The sequence below is a fragment of the Vidua macroura genome, chromosome 7 (genome assembly GCF_024509145.1).
Source record: "Vidua macroura isolate BioBank_ID:100142 chromosome 7, ASM2450914v1, whole genome shotgun sequence".
Lineage (NCBI taxonomy): Eukaryota > Metazoa > Chordata > Aves > Passeriformes > Viduidae > Vidua > Vidua macroura.
Window position 1 is genome coordinate 29909393 of NC_071577.1, and position 24233 is coordinate 29933625.

Below are 24233 nucleotides of genomic sequence, written 5' to 3' on the forward strand. Positions count from 1 at the left end.
ATGGATTGCTAGCAACCAGCCAGATTCCACCTTTCAGGAAGGCTGACAACACAGGCATGGCTCAGTGCTGTGTACATATGGCACACAGACCGGGTACTTCAAGGCTGTTAGATGTTCAACCTCTTCTGAGTTTGCCTAAAAGGAATGAAAATGGCTCCTGCTGAAAGTGTATGGACATAAAGCTGTAACAAACATTTAATTTCAGTTTCTCTGAAACAGAATTAGTCTGCGCATTCTGCACTACCAGTTCCTACTGCCGCTGCTCAGATGAGGTGGCTTTGGTGGGTTATTAATTCCCATATTTATGGTCAGCCTCCCTCACAATTCTGAAATCTAGGATCCTGAGTGTGTTTCGGTCTTACTTTCCCACACTTCTTTCAATTCTTCCATAATAAGCAGATAAAGTCATTATTTGGATGAAAAGAACTTCAGGCCAACACAGGCTCACAATACTTTATCTAGCTTTGTGATTCAACTACACATTTTACCTTCTATGTAAAATAAAACCTGCTTACAAAAAAAAAAAAAAGGCTAGAAAATAATTTCAGATGTACAACAAGTTCCAGGGAAACTGCTGAAACAGCTACATCCTGTATGCACTGTTTGTTTGTGCTGAACCAGTTGGCCGGAGAGAAAGGCTCAGATAGGATTTTTAAACTAGGCTGGTGAAAAATGTTTCACTCTCCAACAGAGTTGATTTGAAAGGATTATTTCTCTGCTACACTCTGAGAGAGCAATGCTGCCAGATGTCATGAATCTAAAATGCTTTATCTAAATCATAAGGTACCACCTGAAATCACGTGTATTTTACATACCATGCAGCCTCTTTCTGTCCTTTTGCTGAAGTTTAGGTATAAAGCTTAGAGGTACTACTGAAACGACCCCAGAAAATTATATGGAGATTGAAACTGCTTGAACTGGAGCAAAGCAGAAGTTACTCCATTAAATTCAGCTCTTTAGTACTGACTCATTTATGCTGGCTAAGGATCTAACTACTATCTACAGATTGAAAGATGCTAAAAAAAGGAACTCTTTCTATATGCTCTACCAAATATAAAATATGTGAGTGAAACGTAGGCAGAGATTCATCTCACCCTACTTTATTCACCTGAGCTAAGCTAAGCTGCAAGGCCTTGATATGTCAGCAGGAGGAGATTAGCAGTCCCAAAGGTCAGCTCTTGTCACCCATGGGAAGGCCCTTCTAGTGAGTGACCCTCTGGAGATGCTCATCTCTTTCCTCCAGTACACAAAACTGTATTATGAAAGACTGTCCCAATCAGTTGTAACAAAACAATCTGATAGCTATGTGAAATACTGATCCTCCCCTTTTTCTCCCCCACTATTTTTGTGTCAGCATAAATCCATAACTTCTGCAAGGTTATTCAGACTCAAATCCATCTAGTGATAATACTGTCCAAAAAGCCATGTTCGCCTGGACTGAAAGCGGCTGAGGACGCTGATTTCAGTTGTCCTAACTTCTCTAGAAAAGGTGCCCAAAATGCAAGAGACAGATCATCCTTTATATAAGGCCTTTTATTATTTTAATCCAGGTTTTGCCTCAACAAGAAGTTTGGTTTGACACCAGACAACTCTACCACAAAACAACTGAGAAATATAAAATACTGTAACAGCCCCTCACCACAGGATGAATTGTCCTGGATGTGAAGCAAAAGATATTGTTCATACTTCACTGCATCACAGTGAATTTTGCTGAAGTTTTTGAGAGTTAATAAGCTGCCTACTTTTCTTTCAGTGTTCAACAGTGTCAAGTCTGTATAGAGAGAGGTACAGAAACAGTATCTGATCTAAAGCTAGAAACTAAAGAGCTTATTTCCCCTCATCTGCTGAAGAATCCAGTAAGCCTCTTAGGCGTGTAGTTGAAACCAAGTAAGGACAGTATAACCCCTCCTAGAATTGAAGGATCAGGAATAAGGTAAAAAACAAGAGGCAAGCAAGTTGTTAGAGTATGCCTGGGGAGAGCTTTAATCAAAGGTACTGGGTAATCACTGGGTAGGTCCTTCAGCAGACACCTCAGCACTCCCTTCAAACAGGGATCACCCTGGGACTGTGCCCAGTCTTGACTCAGCTGGGGCTGATTCCACCTTTGAGCTCCTCTCTCTTCCCCATCTGCAAAATGGTGATAACTCCTTATGAATAAAAATCAGTATATGGGAGCTAAGCCTTATCCTTCATGTCTTCAGGCAGGCAGCACCCTGGGGAAATTAGTGTGGGATTTCCCAGGTGAAAGGTTAGAGGACAGAGCCCAAAGCTGTGGGACAAAGCCTGCATAAGGAGGAAGGGGTGACCTAAGTACCGTGCCCTTCACATATCTCCTGATATGTGCAAAGTATTTCCCAAGTTTGTTGTTGGAAAGCAAAGCTGAGCGATATTGCTCCTCTACAAACACAGACATTTAATCAGAGGACATCAAAACAAGTTTTGCCCTTCATAACTTAAAAAGGCATCTTCCAAATAAACAAATTCCCTTCTTATTTCATTGTCTCCAAACAAGCTGCTTCACCTGGAGCCAGCCTCTACAGCAGCTATCATTTTGCTCCAATATAGTAAGTGTCTTTTCTTCCCTTCCCCCTCCTCTCCCCTTTCCTTCAGCTGCTCGCAGAAAGACTTGAGAAGAGAAAAATTGAATAAAATGTTGGCTTCCATGGCCCAGAAATAAGAACTGAAAAAAAAAGTGAAATCTTATGCCTTGTCCCCAGTGGCTCAAGGACTTGGAGCCAAATCAAGGCCATGAAAACAGAATATTGCTCTTTGTTTACTAAAAATAAATAAATAAATGACTACCCACTCCTGCCCTTTGGGCTGTGTTTTCTAAGGAGGAAGAAATTCCCTGTGGAGTTTATTATGTGTAGAAGGGATGTGTGCCTCCCAGGGAAAAGCAGTGGGGGTAGTTTTTCCCTTGGTGATTTCTTTCCCACCTTTATATCACTTTTTTATTAATTTTTGCAAGCCTCACTCCCCTCCCTTCTACAATAAGTGAAGCCACACAAAGGAACAGGCAGGTAATTCAGCCACTCCAAACTACACAGCATCTCCTTTCCTATATAAACAATCAGTGTGTGGCCTGGGTTTCATTTGCAACTGTAAATGAAACAGGCCTACAACTGCGTTCATAATCCTCCTTAATTGAATTTCTGTGACAAAACCCAGACAAAATTATTACCCTCAAGTTAACAGTTTGTGCAAAGTAGCCAAGGGTTCCTGGGAAGCTTTAAAGCAAATGCAGGAGAAAACTGGATCCCACAAAGCAGCTATTTGGTGTTGGTACCATTTGTTTGAATCAGGGGAGGTTTCCCTGGAGGAACAAGGTCATTTTAATATGAAGGACAGGCCAGGAATTCAACACAGTCCAAAAAAACCTGAGAATTAAATAAGCAGTGGACAAGCTTGGATGTAAACTAGCACATGCTGTCATACCACAGCTACTGGAAGGAGGTGTTGGGCTGTCCTGGCTGTTTGAAGGGCAGCATCATTCACAACTGGTGTGGCTCATGGGACAGTTTCACAAATCCAGAAGGACATTAAGCAACTGTTAGGTTTGTGTTGAAGTTCACACCCCATTGAAAGGGTATCTCCTTTAAAGTTCACATGTAATAATTTCCTTCAACTAGATCATCAGTTCTATGGTAAACACACAGAGACTTAGTAATGATGTCAGGCTGCTGGTAAAATATCTAAACTTACTCTTAAAATGTGAGAACCACTGCTAAATGACAGCAGGGATGCAAAAAGGGCACTGTCCTGCCGGGCGCTCCCAAAGTTTGCAGAAGAAAATAATTAAAGCCTTTCCTGTTACCCAAATCTAGTGTTTGTTTTTCTTTAGATGATATAGATGTTTTCTTGACAAATTGGGCAAAGTTGATGGGAACAGAGACGTCTGTTTGCAACAGCTAATTTTGTCTGTCATTGCCATGTACTTGGACAAACATTCGATATTTTACCCCAAAGCACCATGTGTAAGTCATCTCTGTATCAACTGGTAACTAAAGCAAACTAGCAAAGTTATTAAGGATCAAAGCAGGCTCTCTATGCTTCAGTTTACAGAGTTGATCAGAGCAGGGAAAACCGTGTCATCCCAAGGCAGTGCCTGCCGGGGTTACTGCCCCACATGCTCATAGAAGTTAATATCCTTTGCATTTTAAGCAGAAGGCAAGGCTACGAGGGAATGGGGAAGGCTGAGGTAATGGAAATAGAAATCCTACAACTCCTCAGTATGTGCCTATGTCTTATGTGTTACCCAACCCTCTTTGCAGGCAGAGTTGATGGAAATTTAGGGGTAGATGAGGCTGGCGGGGCCTCATGTTAAAATTTCTTCCAAGTAAAATATTGCTATAGGTGATTAAATGAGCATTCCTGTTCAGAGAAAGGCAGGCAGAGACCAGAACTCATTTCCACAGACCTCTGTACCACTGCAGGATTCTGGGTCTCTGTCCCTACCCTCACTTGCAAGGCACAGCTGACCCAATGAGGGACCTCAGAAGAGTTTTCAGAAGACATGTCCACTCCCAGAGATCCAGAGGGGTAACCATCAGGTGCTACTGCTTTCTTGAGTGTCTCTGCTGTGCCAAACATTTCAGTGGTGGCATTAATTTTGAGAGATTACTCATCAGCCCTTGGGTCCTGTGCCACTTTAAGCAACCTTTTCAGAGCAAATTTTTTATAGTTTGTGTGCTCTGTTTTTCCTCAGGCCACAAGTTAAACACACTGAACAACACTGGAGAAAGAAATAAACACTAAGTCAGAAATAAATTAGGCACATGCCTAATATCCCCCCCATAAAAACACAATCAGGGCCAGAGATCAATGTTTTCAGGAAAAGGCATGAGGGAACAAATTATCACAGTGCTTTGTCAGGGGTAGAAAGGAAAGAAAAAGGATCATTCAAAAGGGTGATGAAATGTTTCAAGAAAAAGCAATATATTTTTATGTACTTGTAAAATCCATTCACAATGGCTTTTCTGGTTAATTGGTTTCATCTTATTAAACTAAAAATGTATTTGTAAAATCCAGACATATTCAAGCATAAGTCCAATTTCTTCACCAAAAGCCAATACACCATTTCAAAAAAGAAAATTCAGCAATACAAACCATTTTCCATTAGCCTGAAATCACAGCACTCATATTGGGAAGAGAAATGGATAGAGTGCTTGATTTTTCCAAAATGCACTTTGGAAAAATCACGTAACTCATTTACCCCAAAACTGCTGTCCTCTTTCTCCCTGGACCTGTGAAAATGGATTAATATTTTGGCCCAATTATGCAGTGATTTATAAACTAACATTCTGCTATCTTTCCTTGCACTTGTCATGTTCAACTTCTTCCCCTTTATTAAACCACTCTTCTTCCCATTAAATAGTCCCTCTGTCTCACTTGCCAAAGAACTGCCAATGGGCCCCTGATTTTACAGAAGAATGGACTCAGCTTTACCAATGGAAAAGGGCCTCTAATGTACCATGGACATAGCACAGTGAGGCATGGTAATTTGCCTGTGTTAATGATGCTACTTCACAATGATGAGGAAAACAAAAATCTCTAATAGCTAAATGACACCCAGTCCTTCTGCAGCCTGTTGAATTCAAAATCAGTTGGAGCAAAACCCAACATCCTTTAGGAGATGAGCTAAACGTGGTTGCAGTGTTTCTTTTCTTTACACCCAAATTCCTGATTGGCATTGAATCGCTAAAATGGGTGATTTGGTGCTGGGAGCAGGACAAAAAAAAAAAAAAACAAACCAAGTGTTTCAAAATGTTTTAGCAGCTCAAAAGCAAGTGGAGAAAAATTAATGAACATTTGTGTAAATATTTTTGGACATACTTTACACTGGCATGATTTTGTGGAAAATACCACTATAAAGCAGGACTGAAGTATAATTCATAATTTTCTCTTTTTTAGGTGAAAAGAGGAAGTCATTACTGTAGGAAGGACAGAGCAGCAATCTGCATGTGCCATTGCTTACCTCTGAAGATGCTCCAGTTCCACAAAGCTCTGAGCTCTTGAGTGCTAAATTAACCCCAAGAAATGTCTTCAGCCACAGCTCTCATCAGAAAGCTTTTTAGAGCTGGGTTCCCACGGCTGCCTGGCTGGGCAAAGCACTGATTGCTTTGGCCAGTCAAAGAGTCATTGCTCCAAAAGTCAATCTTCAAATACAGCACATTAAGCTACTCCTCGGGAGAAACTCTGCTCTCATGTTTGGCCAAACACAACAAGCAAAACAGCACCAGCTTTGATGACATAATTTGGAGTGCACAAGAAGGGAACCAGGGATCATAAACAATCACATGGTGCATGTTTGGTAATCTTTGGCACCATTGACAGGTTGGAGAATAGACTCAAACACAGGTTTATGAAAAAAAAGATGAACAATATTTACCATATTGCTCATATAAGAAAAGGCTACCATGATATTTTCCTAGGACAGAGGGAGTGATTTGTCATCCAGTTGCAGTTCTGTAGATTTTGCAGCTGTCTGATGGGCACACTCCACACGTTCCTTGTCTAAAACTTTCTGGTACAACTGTACAAAACAGGAGCAGGACTTGAATTCAAGAGTGGCTGAGAATATAGGACCAAGCCATTGCAATTTCATCTCCATTTCATTTCACAGACTCACAGAATTATTTAGGTTGAAAAAGACCTCTGAGATCATCGAGTTCAACCTTTGACTGACCTCCAACTTTTCAACCAGACTATGGCACTGAGGGCCACTGAGGGTCATTCAAGAAATGACTGGATGACTTCAGAGATGGTGACCCCACCACCTCCATGGGCAGCCCCTTCCAACACATTACTTAAACTCTGAGGTAAGACCCTATCCCCATTAAGAGACAGCTTTCACCGTGGAGTGCTTAGGGTGTTGGGAAGGGAAGGGGTGGGGAAGTAAGATTATTTACTGTAGAGCTCTACACTTGAGTCTCCTGTGCTTACCACAGGAAAAGTTTGTCAATGCAGATTGAAAATAAGCACCTGAAGACTCTCTAAACATTTTTTGTTTATTCAATCTGGAGTAGCACTCAAGGAGAGTACTAAAATCTTCAAGACAAATGCCACACACCACATATTTAAAGTTCCCCCAAATGTTGTATTATTAAGTCTTTTTTTCTAACATGCCTGCTTCAACTAAAAGACATGTTCTAAAAATCCCACAAGATGGGTGTTTCAATAGCTGGCTCAATGTTTGATTTCCAGAAAATATGTCTATAGCCCTAGCAACCAGACCTTGGGTGAGACATAAGGAGCAGTGATGTGCCTTAAGCACCAAATGATTTACTGTACTTTTAAATTGTAACATTTTCTGAATGAAGAGTTTTGATGTCTTTCATCTTGTGTTTTGCAGACTTTGCCAAGTTGAGACCATAATACTTATAAGCAATTTATCAGCAAAACCATGGCTGACTCTACAGAGGTCTGATATTCGAGACCTGCCTAGGCAATCTCACAGAGAAGTCAAGGGCCAAGGAAAGACTCCCAGCCACGGCCCAGCAGAAGTGCTTCTCTGTCACAGCAGATGTCACAGTTGAGATAGCCACAATACATAGAGTATCACCATACAATTTCAGAGGGCTTTAAGCACTCACCCATACAGAGCAACATCATGTCCCTTCAGAAGGCTGCAAGCATCTGGTCCATCTTGTTCTTTAGCCCAACCTTTTATACCCTGCATTGTTCATGCAGTGCACCTCTGTGCCCTCTGTTCCTTTGGTGGTTGGTCAGTGCACCTGGGCACTCCATGGCTCATTGCTGTCAGTGCTGTTCACCTACTTTTCACAGCTGTACCCACTGGGGATGAGGCTCAGCCACAGCCCCACTCCCAATCACCACAAACTGTACCCACACTTCTCCAGTAGGGCATTCAGTCTCCCAACCAGGCCTTGCTCAAGGCTGCTTGGCAGTGTGCAAAAGGCATGTTGTCTTCCAGGGGCTGAATGCAAAAAAACCTCACCCCTGGGGCAAAATTCACACCTCCAGCAGAACTTGCTGAGATGCACTTTCAGATGGGCCAGGGCAGGAAATCAGAACAGTTCTCACTGCTAGCAATGAACAGCCACTCCCTCATCCTGCCAGCAGAAGCAGCAGAAGCCCTGCAAGCAAAGCCAGAGGCAGGGACAGAGCAGGTTCACAGGCCACAGCCACCTTTTACTGTGAGCAGAAAGGCTGGAGCTCACACAGCGAAGTTTCTTGGTGTCTCTCTTGATATCAAACTGCTTGTGTGAACAGTACTGCTCATCATGGAGTTGCCAACACCTGGAGATGGTGCAAGGTGATTGTCATAGCAACATGAGTATTATCCATGATTGTCACTCTAGATTTTGCAAGATGAGTGCACAGGCAAAATCACTATATCCATTAATTTTAAAGTAGTGGTACCTCTTTTGCTTGCTACTAGCCAGGCAAGTACAGCCACCAAGGTGTGCAGCTATTAAATGCCAACCACAGTTCCTATCACCCGTTTTTGTTCTTCACCTTCCTTTCACTGTGCATTTTCCTCAAGATCTTTCTTCCTTGGTATTCTTGAGAAAAATGGCCTCCTTTATTGATTAAATTACAAATTCCAATGCCGGATGATTGAGTTATATGATAACACCTTACTAAAGACAATTGAAATAAATGGAAAAATTAGCACTCTCTTTATTACAAAAGGCTTGGATGTTGAGTGGCTGACTGAATTAAATGGAGATTGAAGAGATCTGAGAGAATTGATTAGGAAAAACAATGTAGAATTCAGAAAAGAGATACCAAAATTAGCACCTTCCTAATTCACCTTAGAAAAAGATGGAAAAAGTTGAGAAGGCAAAGGAAACTGTATCCTTTTCATGCATTCACAACCAGGTATTGCCCAAAAGCACTCTCTGTGATTGCTTATATCTCTGTGAGATATTTCTGTGATAAAACTCCTGAAATACTGAACTCTGACATCAAGTTACCAAAGGCCAACAAATACCTGACCAGGTCCTCAGCCTCTAGGGTTCATTTGCTCAGCTTCTTGTAGGCCTTTTTAATCAGTATCAAGAGCAGAGGAAGGTTCTTGGCCTTTGTTCTGTGCCTGGGAACCAATGGCATGCCAGCTTTTGGTAATGTATCATTGCATTTTATTCAATGCTCATAGATGCTAATGAGATATTTTTACTTTTGTCTGCTTGTAACATTTCCTGCAATACTGACAGATGTCTTAGGCTTTCTTCCTGCAGATTAGGCAACCATTACTGAAGTTCTTAGATTAAACAAGAAGCTAATAAAGCAAAGCATCGAAAATGGCACGATTGACTTTGAAACCATGTTTTCTCTCAGTGACTTCCCAGCAAGCTTGTTGTGAGGTGGACAGATTCTAGCAAAGATGAGTTCTAGCAAAGCTCTGGAAAGAGTGTAAACACAGCTCTTAAACAAGGGCTGCAAACATGGTATTATTTACTTACAGCTTCTGCATTACTGAAGTGTCATATTCGAAGTCACGCTTCAGGGAGAATCTTAAGTGACCTGTGGAAACACCAGAAAACGAGTCTTCAATGGATATTTCTAACTACATCTTCTACCAGATAGGGGAGAATTTTGACATTATTTGAAATCAAATGTAATGAAAATATTATTTATGTTTAACTACAAAGCAATGTAAAGATTTTCCTTAATGCTTACCGGAAAGTTGCTTCAAAACTAGCTTCAGCTGCAATTATTTGCTTTCTGCAAAAAATCTTATCCCATGGATTAGGTAGCAGAAAATGTTTGTGAAAACAATAAATATTTTAACATAATCAATCTGACTGAGAAATTCTGCAGCCCTCTCTGAACTTTCCATAATCCTAAATGCTTCATCCTCACAGAAAAGACAAGGAATCACTCTTACCCCAGTTTCCAAGTGGGAGATTTGCACCAGTGAGAAATGTAGGCTGTGAACACATATCTTACTCCTCATTGCAACGCTGTCTTTGGGAACACTCCTGTCCCCACCATCCATCACCCTGCCTCATCATTCACTCCTGCTGGAGTTCATTGCACCTTCCATTCTCCCTGCTGAACTACAGATTTGCTCAGGTTAGTCCAGAATTATTTGAACTGCTCAAGTAAGTGCAGGAGCTGCAGCCAGATGATGTGTGAGTGCAGCCTACACAATTTGCCCCCAGTCTCACAGCAGGCGTGGCAGGGCAGAGGGCCTGCACACTGGCTGTGAGCCATAAGTCCTCTCTTTGAAACACCAAAAGCAAAGTTCAGAAGGAACAAATTTGCTCAAGAAACCCACATCTGAAAGGTTCTTCTCACTGTTTTCACCCTTATGTCTTATCCAAACCCCACAACAGTCTCCTGAAAGTAAGAAGGCAAAAATTATGACAAATTCTAACAAATTCTAGATTAGTTCATGTTAATTTATCCTTTGGTTATGGCAGCACCAAAAAGCCTACTCTGTGCCTGAAGTCTTTGCATTGCACAGTGCAGACACTGGCCGTGGTAGTCTCTGCTCCCTGGAGCTCACCAGCAAGAGATCAAAGAGCTAAAAGTGTAGGCAGGGAAAAGACAGAGACAGCAGAAATTGGAGGACATTTCTGTACAATGGCTTGTGAGCACAAATCCCACTCAGCCAGTAAGAAATTAATCACTGTGAAGAGATTCTGACCCTGCTACCTATTATGCTCGACAGACAAGCTCAATGAAATAATTTATCTAGTTATTTACATGGCTTCCATTAGAGCAATGTCTGAGCATTCACAAATCAGATGGGTTTTTCCTCACTGTGCTCCTGAGAAGGAGCACATGCTGCTAACACTACGTCATAGACAAGGAATAGAGATACTTTTCCAAGGAAACTAGTATCTGATCTGACAAAATTCTGTATCATGCCAGAGGGCTTCTGTAGGTTAAGATGCTGCACTCAGGGACAGGCCATCAGGCTTTAGCCATAGGAAGACTTCTCACCACCCTGGTAATTATTTTTTGAACAATGGCTTCTATACAGTATGAATCAGGAAAAGTGAAAGGGGAAAAGGGAAAGGGAGGGTAAAAAGGGAAAATATGAAAAAACATTATAAAGTCATGATAAATGTAGCGCCATCTGAAAAAAACCAAACTGCAGAAACAGAGGAGCCAGTCACACAGTTCACTGAGAGGACTGAAGCAATTGTTTCCTTCAAGAAACCTCTTTCATCACATTTCCATAACCCAGAAAAGGCTCTCACAATCTCCTCTTTCAACATATTAAGACTAACATGCATGCAGACTCTTCACATTTCCCCCTTCTTCTATCAGTCTTTTCCTTATGAAAGAAATCACAGGAAAGGGATGAAGATGTGAACATTTCTGCAGCTGTTCTGCCAGGGCTGAATCCTGAAGGTGGGACACCCAAAGGAACTCAAGGGTGACAGAGCACCCACCAAAAGGACTCAGTCTTCACTGTCAGATAGCTCCTGCTTCTTTAAAATGGTGATAGTGGAAATGCTCCTTTGGTGATATCCCAGGAGCCAGATCAAAGCCCAGAACACCAGCTTGTGAGAAAACAAGATCCATCTGTTAGCTCAAACCTCCAGGACTGGCAGGTAGTCTTTCCTATACAGAAGCCACTGGATAGCACAAACTCTAGGTTTCATCAGCAGAAGAATTCTGGTCTGCACACTGCCTCTCTAAACATAATAGCTCCCATTTGTCTAGAGAATCGAGGATTGCCTAAATGAACCCTTTGATCTGCAAGACACTGAGCCATCTCCTGAAATTTCTTCTCAGACATTTGAATTCCCTGCTGGGTTACAGCATGAAACCTTTCTCATCTCTCCATTAAAGCAGCAGATAGACAGATGGGATAGTCTTCATCTTTCAGGACTCTTGAAGTTCATTTCCCATCAATTTTAACAGGAATGCTCAGAGCTCTTGTTAGGTTTAAGAGAACCAAAGCTATAGATTGTGCTCAGTCAAAGCCAGGAGAATCCCAAGCCTGGTAGTCCCTCCACAGGCTGTCATCAATTAAAAAGAAGCAATATAATATAAATAACAGTATAATGGCCAAACTTCCCCCTCCGCACACGTTGCCAAATCATTCTTGAAAACTCTTTGAGCATTGCTTTTCATAGCCCAGTACATGCTGTTAGTGGAGGTGGAGCTGTACCAGAACCACCACTGGGTCTAAATGTCTTCTCTTTATTACTGGGCCAGTAAAAGGCAACGAGTTGTTATTGCCCTTTTGCAAACTATAAAAAAATCTAACACACCAGATGGATTACACACCTCACCCAAAGTCCCTTGGGATACCCACATTTGCACAGAGAACTGATCCCAAAATGCCACATACCTAGTGCCCTGCCCTTCCCTCCAGCCCAGCCTAATTCTCTGAATTTCATGATGATTCAAAAGTCTATTTATCTATTTAAAGTCCTACAGCTATGGGTGTGTGCAAGGAATTAAGGCTGAGCCAAAAGTTTGAATGGAGCAGCTCTGCTTGAGATTCTCAGTAAGAGTGAAATTTCACACAGATCTGGGAGGGTTTAACCTGACATGGAAAAAAGGTGACATGTGTCAACTGGGTTATGATGTGAGCCCCCAGGAAGATGCAGTAGCAATGCCAGTGTCCCCTTCCCAGCCAATCTGCCCCATAAACACTCCAATGGTACCCACACAGCCTAGCACAGCTTTCCCAAGCCTGCTCCTTGTTTGCATAGCAAACAGGAAACAGGAAAAAAACTGATACAGAGGAAGAGCTACTAATACGTCTTGCAGTTTTCCATTGTAAATGGAGTGGCCAGGCATAGTTACATGCTGAAATGAAGCAGCCAGGAGAGCTGACAAGCTTCATATGCACACAGCCATGGTTTACTACTCAAACCATTCTAAGCTCTTTAGGTAAGCTTTGTTATTACAGATGGTATTGCTTGCCCTAGATCTGATGTCCAAAATGGGGTAGCTCTCTGTAATCCTTCAGAGGCTGCTTATATATCAGAGAATGCTTCACCTCTTGACACATGGCACTAATAGATGATAATGTAAATGGTGCAGTGTTTTAACCTTAACAGGCATTTGCTTAGGTTATTGTAGACAAAAACGAGGTCAGGAACTGTGGTCACGAGCCTTAATCTCAAAGAGCCTCAGTCTGGAATAATCTGGAGCCCTCTGGCTTGTGCAGTGAGCAAAAGGCTGAGGGTGCAAAGGGGGGAGTGGGCTCTCCTGTCCCACTCCTGCACAGCTGCACCCCACAGTGCCCCCTGCACCTCCTAGGACCCTCCCAAGCCACTTTGCCTACAGTTACACACAGCAACTGCAATATAATAATTGCTGTGGAAATTATTTTGAAGGCATCAACCCCTAAACAGAGAGAGTAAACAAAATCTGCTTCTGTATGAGCTCTTCCACTTTTCTCAGGCATCTGAGGGGTATCCTTTATAAACCATGAGATAAGAGCAGACTCACTGTTCAGACTGCATATCTGCCTGGTTCCTTAGATACCAGCGAAAGCCCAAAGGCACAGCTTGGCATCTCATCCCCTTCTTATAAACTCTTTCAGAAAGTTACAGCTGATTTTGACTCAAAGATGATGAGAAATGGGGAGCTATTTGTGCCATTCTGGAGAACATGCCAAACCCTGTATTAACAACCCCAACACTGTTAAAAACAAAACAAAAAAAACCAAAAAAAACCAAAACAAAAAAAACCCAACAACAACAACAACAACAAAAAAAAAAAAAAAAAAAAAAAAAAAAACCAAAACGAAAAAAACCTCACGCAACCAAACCAGCAAAAAACAATCCTTCTGTTTGCTACTGATTAGGCAGCCGAATTAAAACTGATGAAGTGATTGGATAGGATCCAAAGCTGTTTATCTGCACATAAATCACAGACATGCTTTACTCAACCAGTATGGATTTACTGAGCTAGAGGAAAGACCTTGTACTCAGAATGCTGATTATTACAGCAATTAAAATATCAGTGAAGCAAACATTTTGGGTAGAAAGCTGTTAGTGGCTACTTGAGAAATCATTCCATTAAATACAAATTCAATCAGGTTTCAATTTTTTTAAAAATTGAATCATTTTAATAGAGAGTTTCTTTTTTCTGATTAAGTATATGTTGCTAGGAAAATCAAATTCAAACAGAGGAAAGATACAAAACAGCTAGCTGGACATGCCAAAGGAGATTAGAAAGGAAGGCTGATACATATTTTATGATCACAAGGGAATAAAAAAATAAATTGAGAGATGTACTGTCAAACCAGACACAGTGTTAATAGCTAAAGTATATGGCAGTAAGAACTGCTGTTCCCACAGCTATTAATGTAAAACTGAAAATTTGGAGCAAGCTGCAGCAAAGGAAAATAAATCACACTTTTTTTTTTTCAATTTGAAAATATCTATAAAATAAATCCCTACCCCCATCATTCACTCTCTGCATCCCAACCCCCTGACACCAAGACTGTCATTTCAACAAGCTACAGCTTCCAGGCAAGTGAGACAAGTGACAATTTCTTCCTATTAATCATTGCTAATTTATTTATGCAATTTTTCTACTTATGAGAATCATTGGCCTGGAGATTATTTCCTCTTTCCCCTTTGAGTCCTGAGAAACTATTTAACATGGGAAGTAGTTAAGGGGGGTAAAGAGGGGAGAGTGTCGTGTAGCCAAGTTACGCATCCCAGCTGGAATCTGGGATGATGTCTTGCAGTTCTGGCTCCTTCAGCCAAGTTTCATACAGGAAGCAGGAACATGCCAAGGGCGCAGCAAAATCCACTGGAGCCAATAAACAGCATTGAGTCCATTAACACACTCCTGCCACAGATCCCTTCACCAAACCTCAGCCACCTTGCAACCAGTTTGCTCAGGAGGTAGCCAACAACTTGCACAGGGGAAAGGCTCAGGAGCCAAGGGATCCTCTGGTGAAGCCTTACGGACGCAGAGTGTGTGTGCATGTGGGATATGTATCCAGAGCCCTTCCAGAACAGGCAAACACTGCTGATTTATAATGGAATAGTGGTCATGGAAGGTCATGGTGTCACTAGTGAGGTAAAGGGCAAATTGCTGTGAGGAACTTCACGAGGCCCTTGTAGACAACTCAATTCTCGCCCAGAGGCTCCTCTCCAAGCCTGGGATGGGTCTGGCAGTACCACAGAGGAGCAGGCATCCCCATCAGTTCATGCAGGTTTTGCCCTTCCACAACAACCTGTTTCAGCTAGGAAAAAGGCCTAGGAAAACATTTCTAAAATTCATAGATTAGAATTTTGTAATGCATGCATTACAAGTCTGATTGTTATTTCAAAGCTATCAGTAGCAAGAATAATTTCACCTGCCATAGAAATACCTCCATGATAACTTTCTGGAGTAAGAGATCACTTTTGAGGAAAGAAGAAACTGACAAATTACTTGACAAATTTGTCAACTACTTTGGAGCCATCAAGATAAAAGACTTTATATGTTGTATGATTTTTTATGTATATATATAAAACACTTTTATTGGACTGTTGATAAAAGCCTGAGCTACAAAGGAACTTTTTCCCCCAGCTGAGAAAAGGCAAGCTGCTAGACAAATCAGTTCAATCTCTGCCTTTCAAACAATATAAAGCAGTATAACTTTCAGGAGTAACACCTCATCTGTTTTTTTCTCCAGACTGCCTATCAGGAATCAAGCATTAAGTAAACATTTGAAAAGTGTTCCTCTGAGAGCAAAGGTTTAGATTTGAGTCACAGGATCCATTGAAAAGAAAAATTGCTTCTGTGCATTGGGACAGTGCCTTCCCTTCTGAAAAGTTTCTAAAAAGAGCAAATTGAGATAATCTTTTTACAAGGTATAACCCATATGGAAATTCATTATTGTTTCCCTTTAAAAAAAGCCAAGATAGTTCAGAAAGTGAAAATGGAATCACTATTTTAAAAAGGTTAAAAATATGCAGAAGATTTCCTGACAACTGTAGCCAGTAAAGTGCTTTATCATGGTCTAAAGTGAAGCTCTGATTGATGAGAACATGAGATAAACAAAAGAGGTAAAGACATAATAGAGCCCTAAATCACTAAGAGTATTTAATCCAGAAGTGGGGGTATATATACCCAGCAATTGTTGATTAAATATTTTAAGGATCTATTCTTCTCCCAGCACAAAACACTCGCTAGAGTGGCTTCAGCACTGCAGCTCCCTGAAGGCTGCATTACTGCTCGTTAGCCCTGTGCAATCACCACTGTGGATGCAGAGCTGAAAGGAATCATTGTTCCTGCTGCACAAAAGCTAAACTGAGCCTCCAGAGAAGGTGAATTATTTGCAAAGGATTTTACAGCAAACCAGTGGGACAGCTGGGGGAAGGGGGAAACCCCAACTTAGGAGCTGGTGCCTCCCAGACACTATTCCTCATTGCTTGCAAGAACACCCTGAAGTTAGGCATTATTTTCATTCCTGCCTTTTCCACACATAGCCATGACTATTAACTTAAGACTGTCACTAAAAGCATGTACATATGCATGGAAGGTCACAGAGGCAGGGCCCGGGACAGTGCTCCAAGACAATACTTAGCTCTAGGTTCTACTTTCAAGAGGTGTGAAAGATAAACTCTTTCCTTCAGTGGATTTAAATTGGAGATGAAAGTTTGATCCTAAAAGGCCTAAACTAGACCTACAGCTGATTGGAAATAGTTTTCTGTCATAGCCAACATTAGTCCTGAATTCAGTCTGATTACACAGCATTAATTATGGCAGGCACCTGAGGACAGAGCATAATCCCACATCAGAGCACACCACATGCACAGGCAAGGCAGGGTAAGTCATGGAGCCAGACAGAGTGTCCTGGATGGTCACACCACACTGCAACTTTTCTTTAACACTGATTAATTTAGGTGATTAGATGAGTCAAAAATTCAGAGTGAGCTGTTGTTCATTATTTCCCCTCCCCCCTTTGGCTACTCCAAGAGATGGTGACAGGTGATCTTTTTAACATATTGTTCTCATTAGCACTAAATCCATTAATATGAATATGAAAAGAATTCAAGGAGAGACAGGAAATGACTGCAAACACCTTTAGTTAAAGAAAATTTCTATTCTTCCTCCAAAGAGTACAGCTGCACCATTCTGGTGGAGAATGTACCACTCTGGGCAAGGCAAATCAAAGTAAAAGCCACTGTGCCAAGTTCACCTTTCAAATTGTTTCTTAGCCAGACCCAGGATACTGAGAGCGGCTCTGCCCAAGAAATCTCCAACATGACTCTTTTTTGATTAAAGCTTGATCTGTTGACATTGACACACCCAGTCTTTTGGTTTTGCCAGGCCTTCCAAAGAAGAGATGTGAGGGGACCAAGCCTGTGCTGCTGGTCCTGTCAGCTGCTCTCAGTTCCCACCAGCTCATGCTGCAGGACACGGGCAAAACAGCCAACATGGCCAGTGCTTTTACAGGCCAGAGACACCCAGCCTGCACAGCCATGACACAAACCAAGGTACTGGAAGTCCAAGCAAATTTTAAGATCAAACTCACAGGGCTTTTAGGATCCCTGATATGCAGTCAAACAGTTTTCAATAAAATAACATTCCTCTGCCCCTACACTGCCCAGGGTACAGGAGAGACTTGCCCGAGCAAGCCTCTGGAACATAAGGAGAACATGACTATTCCTTTTTTCTCTAGGCACTGTGGCACTCTGTCCCTCTGGATGTGTATTTTTGTCCAGCAGCAGAGTTAGGCCATATGATCCCATTCTCCCTTGTGAGATGACCAAGTCTATGCTCAGTATAGCAATCTGCAAAAGAACAGTGTATCTGGGATTTCTGGGGCTTTCTGAACATGTCTCTGCAGACTGTTGCCTGCTAATGGCACTACTTGATTGATTCCTGCAGCCTCCTTCACATCTCCTCTCTTTCAGAGGACTCCCAGCCTGGGAGCTGTCTGCAGGACTGAAACTGACACTTCCCCTGGAAAAACATTTTCTGGATCCATATGTCTTTGCCAGACAGACCAAAGAGAAATAAATCAACATGATCAGACCAGAGCAATTGTTCTGGAAAATTCTGTGTTGGGTCCATCGTTCCTCAAAATCAAAGAAAAACGTTTTCTATTTCTGTTAAAATAAAAAAATTATTTTCAATAAGGAATTTAAAAATGCCTTTCCATTTTCCATACTTAAACTACAACCTTTCCAAAGTGGAAACTCTTCCTAGTTTCAGACAACACAAAATGAGCACAAACTATATATAGTTCTTGTAGTGCTCCTGTGGAAAATCTGTTGAGTTTTTGTGGGATGTATTTTAGGACCAAACTAATCAATTTCCACTCAGCATTCCCCTGCTTATACTACATCACATCTATCTGTCCTGAGTAACTGAGACGTAATAGGTTCTTGTGTAACAATGAACTCTGGCAAAACACAACAACACTATTTTGGATTTGAAGTAGTATATAACCAGGGCCTGCAGCAGTGACCCACCTTTTTGGTTAACTGTGATTTCCCCACTCCTTATATAGCAGCTAAAAAGTTGCATCAATTCCCTACACTGCAGCAGGCACACATTTCTTTTATAACCAAATGATTAGAGGAACATACATGCTTTATAGACAGTCTGAAATATAAGGTTCCCAACAAAGTCAAGAGAGAAAGTCCCACTGAGTCTAATGACAGCAGAGTTAAGTCATTGAGCCACTGGAAAATGCTGCATCTAGTGTCTGTCATTCTTTGCCTTTTCCAAAATCACAGATAGGCTGTGGCAGCCTCAGGAACAGTGGCCAAGTCTTCCAGCTCCCAGATTTGAGCTTTAACTACTTGACATATCCTCTCATCACTGGAGCAGGAGACAGAATGATCAGAGACCAAAACCCCTCACACTGAGCCATCTGAAAATATCATGTTTCAGCCCAACAGAGACATGTGTCATTCCATCACTAACTCACCAGCCCAGAGGACAAGTCCAAGGCAAATGTCCCAGCAGAAGTCCAAGGTCACCCAGAAGGTAAACCCATCAAGAATGGGTGATGAAAACGCTCCCTCTCAGACACAGTCCCACTGCAGTCTTCCCTGAATCCCTTGGACTCTGCAAACTTCCTTCTCTGGCATGCCTCTTTGGACTTCTTCCTTCTAATTTTCACATAAGCTTGTTTGTGGATGATTTATCTATATTTAAAAAAAGGCATATTTTTCCTTCATTAAAAAAGAAGTGCATCTGTATTCCACTGACACAAATGATGGTGTTATAAGGTCCTCTTTGAGGAAGGATCTCTCTACTTCACGTCCTTCCTCTTTTCTGAGTTATGTGACAAAGATCCTGGGAAAATAGCTCGTAAACTTTGTGGTAAGCACCACCTCCCCTTCTCCCTCTTCCCTCCTCACAAAAATTTTTGAAACAATTTAAATTGTCTGGGTCTGATATGTCCTAATTTCTGAAGGGCCTACTTTTCTTCCATCACCGACCAAGACACAGAATCCCTATTCAGTATAAACATGAATCAGTTTAATTTTTCCAAAGACCATTTATTTTTACTTTCTGGTGTACACATGTGAGTAAATATTATTTGGTAGGCTAGAATTTCATGAAACCTAACTAAAATGAGGGCTCCAGATCACTAGATGCAGCATAAACATATGGTGAAAACTTTGTAATCGTCCCCAAGACTACAGAAGCATCCTGTGAGGCAGCCAGGAAAGGAACTGAAGTCAATTTTCTGAGTCCCTGTGTAGAGCCTTAAACATAAGCCATCTTTCCTCCATATCTCTGTCTCAGAAAACACATATTTTCTCAGTTTCTGCCTAGCTAGCAAATATCAAAATCTAGCAGTTTTCTGCCTCTAGTATCAACTCAGTTACAGCAATTTTAATTGCAATTGGTTTCCTAAGTCATTGTCTCCTCTCACAGTAATTTTTGCTGAAAATGTACCTCCTGTCATTGCATGGGCTCCATTCTAATCAAGCTACACTTTTCTCTCCACACTTTTGGCACTGCATCTAAAAATCAAAGTGCCAAATCCCTCTGTGAACTACTCAGATGCAGCACTTATATATGCCTATCAAATGCAGAGAGAAGTCAAACTTTGACCCTAAATAAGTTGATATATGAAAACATGACAGTGCTTCTTTGGCTAGAGGAAAAAGGAGATTACTTATAAAGCCTTTACTTAATTCTTTATGTCTGTATTGCAAAACAAGCAATTATAAATCTCCTCAGATTGTTCTAAACAGTACAAGTAAACCTATCAAAATGAGATGCGCATGCCAGCATCTCATAAATGCTTTTCCAAGCAGAAATGTTAAGCACAGCTGTAGCCCCACTTCAGGTCAGTGCAGTCCTGTAGTAATTACAAGTGCTCAGAACAGAGCAAACACCAGATTCAGAGCAGAACCTATCCTTTTTCACCTATAAAGAAAATAAATTTCAAAGAAAACCCAAGAAAGTGTGAAGGAAACTTCAGAAAAGTAATGAAATCCCCAAGCCTGCCACCATATGCAGATCTAATGAGGCTGTGTTAGTGAGCGGAAGAGGAATGGCACAAAGGATGGAGAATCTGCCAGACACTGACAAGCCCAGATAAAATGAAGAGTTATAAACAGTTATACAGAAAGATTTGTTTCCCCCAGTGATGAACTACTCTGTTCAACTGCAGACCCAAAGCAGACACAGAACTAGTCTATGGTATCTAACCAAAAAAATGTGACTGACACCCAATTAAAGGATAGAAGATATTTTAAGTAAGTCCTTAGTTTAACAACACAGGAAAGACTTCCCTCATCCCACAAAGCATTGCCCATTTTACGTAGGGATAAAGATGGGATCTGCTAGGGGAAGACCACCTGGCATTTGCACCCTAAGGAACAACTCAATGTCACAGCATAAAAGACTAAAGCTTGAATCAGTTACGTAGCTGGGTCCAGTACATGCTACACAGTAGTTGATAAACATCTGAAATGTGCTATATAGGTCCAAAAAATATTTTGGCAAAACATTGTGGAAGTATTCTTTTTCCTATAGTCCTGGAACACCACCAGTATAACTTTCATAGGTTATTGTTCAACTGCTTCAGTGCCTCATATGAGAGGTGGAATAAATCTATGACTATCCCCAGCCAAAAAAATTGAGTTACTGCACCAAAATCTCTTGTGCTGATGCCTGATAATTTGCATTTACTTTCCTCAGCCTTTACAGCTTCTTTCTTTGACATTTACTACAAGTGCAACTGCTGCCATTGCTTCCACAGAACATCACAAACACTTTATTACTAATTTTCACCAAAATTAGTAGGAAAGATCTGAGAGCAACTGGGAGGGCAAGTCCTCCAAGCAACATACAAACTTTTGATTGCAACAGAAACCTAGAAGCAAAAACTTGATATCTCACAAATGGAGTGAGAGTTCACAGCTAAAGTGACTTATACATCCAGTAAGGGATGCTGCAGAACCAAGAGACAGGACAGATTGCAAAAATGGACTCATTTGTACTGCAGAGGAAATAATGTCCACAATAGGACAGATGATTTCCTGCAAGTATTTATGTGTTTGCACTGGGGAAAGAAACTACATTAGCAACCAGATTTCCACCTGAAACTTTCTGGTAGCTGGAAACTGCTAATTTTCCACTTCTCCAATGAAAATCTCAAAGCTCAAAGAAGATCTCTATAGAGCAATGTTTTTACAGGAACAAATTCATTTTCCAGAAAACTCTCTAACACACACATCCATAGTAGCATATAACAACTAGTGCTAGTACTTAGGCTGACCTATTTTCCTTGCTAAAAGCAACACGCTATTTCTCTTTAGGACACCTCCCATTTTCATTTCAGATAATTACAGAATAAAATCTACTGTCTTCTCCACTTCCATTTCTGTTGACAGAGACCAATGACTAAAGACTTATTTTCCAGTGTACAGTTAGATCCCTAGCAAGCTCTGCCCATCAGATTATTCCATTAATTTTCCAAATGACATGAGATCACAGTTTTACATTCATTTCCTGATGGTTATCAAGGTCCTAGAAAAACTGCATTAAATTTTGAGCAGCTCAAATCCTTATGAGAATTCTGTTTCTTAAACACAGTAATCATCAACTGTTTTGGACAACAGGACCCACTTCCACACACTGAATGTTACCCTTTCATTTTTCAGACATTGCAAAACTCATCAGCTGGCAATCATTAATTGTTAGCTGTGCAACCCTCATCAATTAGGTACTTTGTGCCTATCAACATATTTAAACAAAGCAAGAGCTATCAACTGTATATCTCTGCTACAAAGAGATAAACAGCTTTGTTAATCATGTGTCTTTATTGTATCAGACTCACTGATTTAAATATCAGTATCAGCTCTTGCACTGTTCACCAATTCCAGTAAATTTGCACTGGAAATACATTTGGCTCACTTTTACTCATATATGAGGTTCTGACAGTATACATTTGTAGTCTCTTTTTCATAAAGCCTTCCTGGCAACACAGATACAAAGCTGTTTTCAGACATGCTCCTAAAACGTGCTGTAAGCAGGCAGGAGCCCAAGAGCCCATTTGGAGCAGCAAGCCCTGCAGGTCGGGAATTAAGATCACCCATTGTGTAACAACAGCCATGGGGTCAGCTCTGCTTAAGGAAACAGTGGAAGCAGAATACAAGAGTAGGATTTCCAGCAGGTACCTCTGAGGTGTCTACTGTCCTCAAAACAGTGAAGAGTAAAGCACCCAAGGCCCTCACAACCCCATGAAGAGTCCCCCCCAGCCTTTCTATAACACAGTTCTGACCAGACACAAAAGCCATGAGGCTGTAAATCGCCATCACCTGTACAACCACAGGACACTTAAGTTTTTGTTTCATATTATGAAGAAACAAAAGATCCAATTTCTTTCTTCAGTGTTAGAGAAACAAGAAGGATTCTACAATGCTACTGTAGTGCCTTTATTGAAACGGATTATTAATGCAACTAATGGTCATGATGGACAAGGCTGACAAAACACCACTGGACTCTGCTGTTGAACCCACTGAATCAGGCAGGAAAGACTGAATGTCACACTTGCTTATTTCAGAAAACAAAGTATTTCTACCTAGTTTGTCATAACTACCTCATTAAGCAAACAATTTCCCTTTCTGCCGGCCCCTAACCATCTAAAAGTTTAGCCTCATTTCCAATTTGAATTTGCCCTTTATTAAATTGAATTCACTGTTCTTTGTGCTACTACTTGTGTTATGTATCATTTCCTTTTCCTGGTATTAAATGACCCTTAAGATGATCATCCTGCCATTAAGCATTTCTCTAGATGAAACTGGCTAAATTCATTCCTGCTTCTGTATCTCCTTTAATGGTGCAGTCTTCCTTTGGAGACTGGTTTCTGACATTAAGAGATGCATCTTGGTGCATGATGGTACAGGTGTGATCTTAGCAACAGCATAATGATACATTTGTTAATTCTCTTATCACAAAAAGGCTGTTTTTCAACCTTCACTAAAATGAGCGGTGTTTTGATAACTTCCATCAACAAATACTTCTTTTCCTGACTGTTTTCATTTTCCATCACTCATCTCAGGATGGATTTGCTGATTCAGAGCAGACACTTCCCTGGTGGCACCACAAACACCTTATGTGGAATTAAAAACCCATTGGTACTGCCCAAGCCTTTGGCAGAGAGAGCTGGCAGTCAGGTTCACAGTGATATGGAAGGCTCTGGCTCATACTGTCAAACAGGAATGAAGTTAAGAACTCTTATTTTTTCCTAAATCTTGGGCTGCGGGATTTATTTTGTTGTTTATTTATTGTGGATTTATTGTGGAGTTAGGCATCCAACACCAGTAAGGTTAATGCAGTTGTGAGTTTCAACTGAGCTGCCTGTCCCTTCATTTACACATTCTTATAACTCTGCTGTTTTGCATATGCATTTTACCTTCTCACTGTTCAAGAGCAATTTGACACAGTCATTTCTGCACTTGTGATCCTTTCCTGTATGTCTTTCTCTGGACCTGGACCAAACTCCATTTTGGAAAGACATTTCTGAGCTACCTTAATAGCCTGAGCCTCTCATATTTCAAATCAGCATCAATGGACAGAAGTAATAAAATTTGTGTGTTCAGGTTAAGCACAGACATCCCTCCCAGTTGCTTTCTGCATGTATGCCCATGCAGTCACACAATCACACGTGCTTCTTCACCTGTAGGATCAAACCTCTTGAAATTCTTCCATGATTAACTTGCAAATAACTTATAACCCAACCAGAGACCCACCTAGAAGACTGCTAACAGTACCTACATTCTGACCAAAGAAGCTGTTCACTTCCAAGCCTTTTTTTTTTTAACAAATATAGATGTGGACATAGATATAATCTGAGCACATATATG

General features: G+C 41.1%; 1 protein-coding gene across 2 annotated transcripts in view; it reads right to left on the reverse strand.

Annotated features, from left to right (window-relative positions):
• SEMA5B (semaphorin 5B) overlaps positions 1–24233 on the reverse strand; it is a 277696-nt gene that overhangs the window by 172547 nt on the left and 80916 nt on the right. For both annotated transcript variants that reach the window (XM_053982602.1, XM_053982603.1), the window contains exon 2: positions 9429–9489. The gene's annotated coding sequence lies outside the window, so the exon portion shown is untranslated. The remainder of the gene's footprint in view (positions 1–9428; positions 9490–24233) is intronic.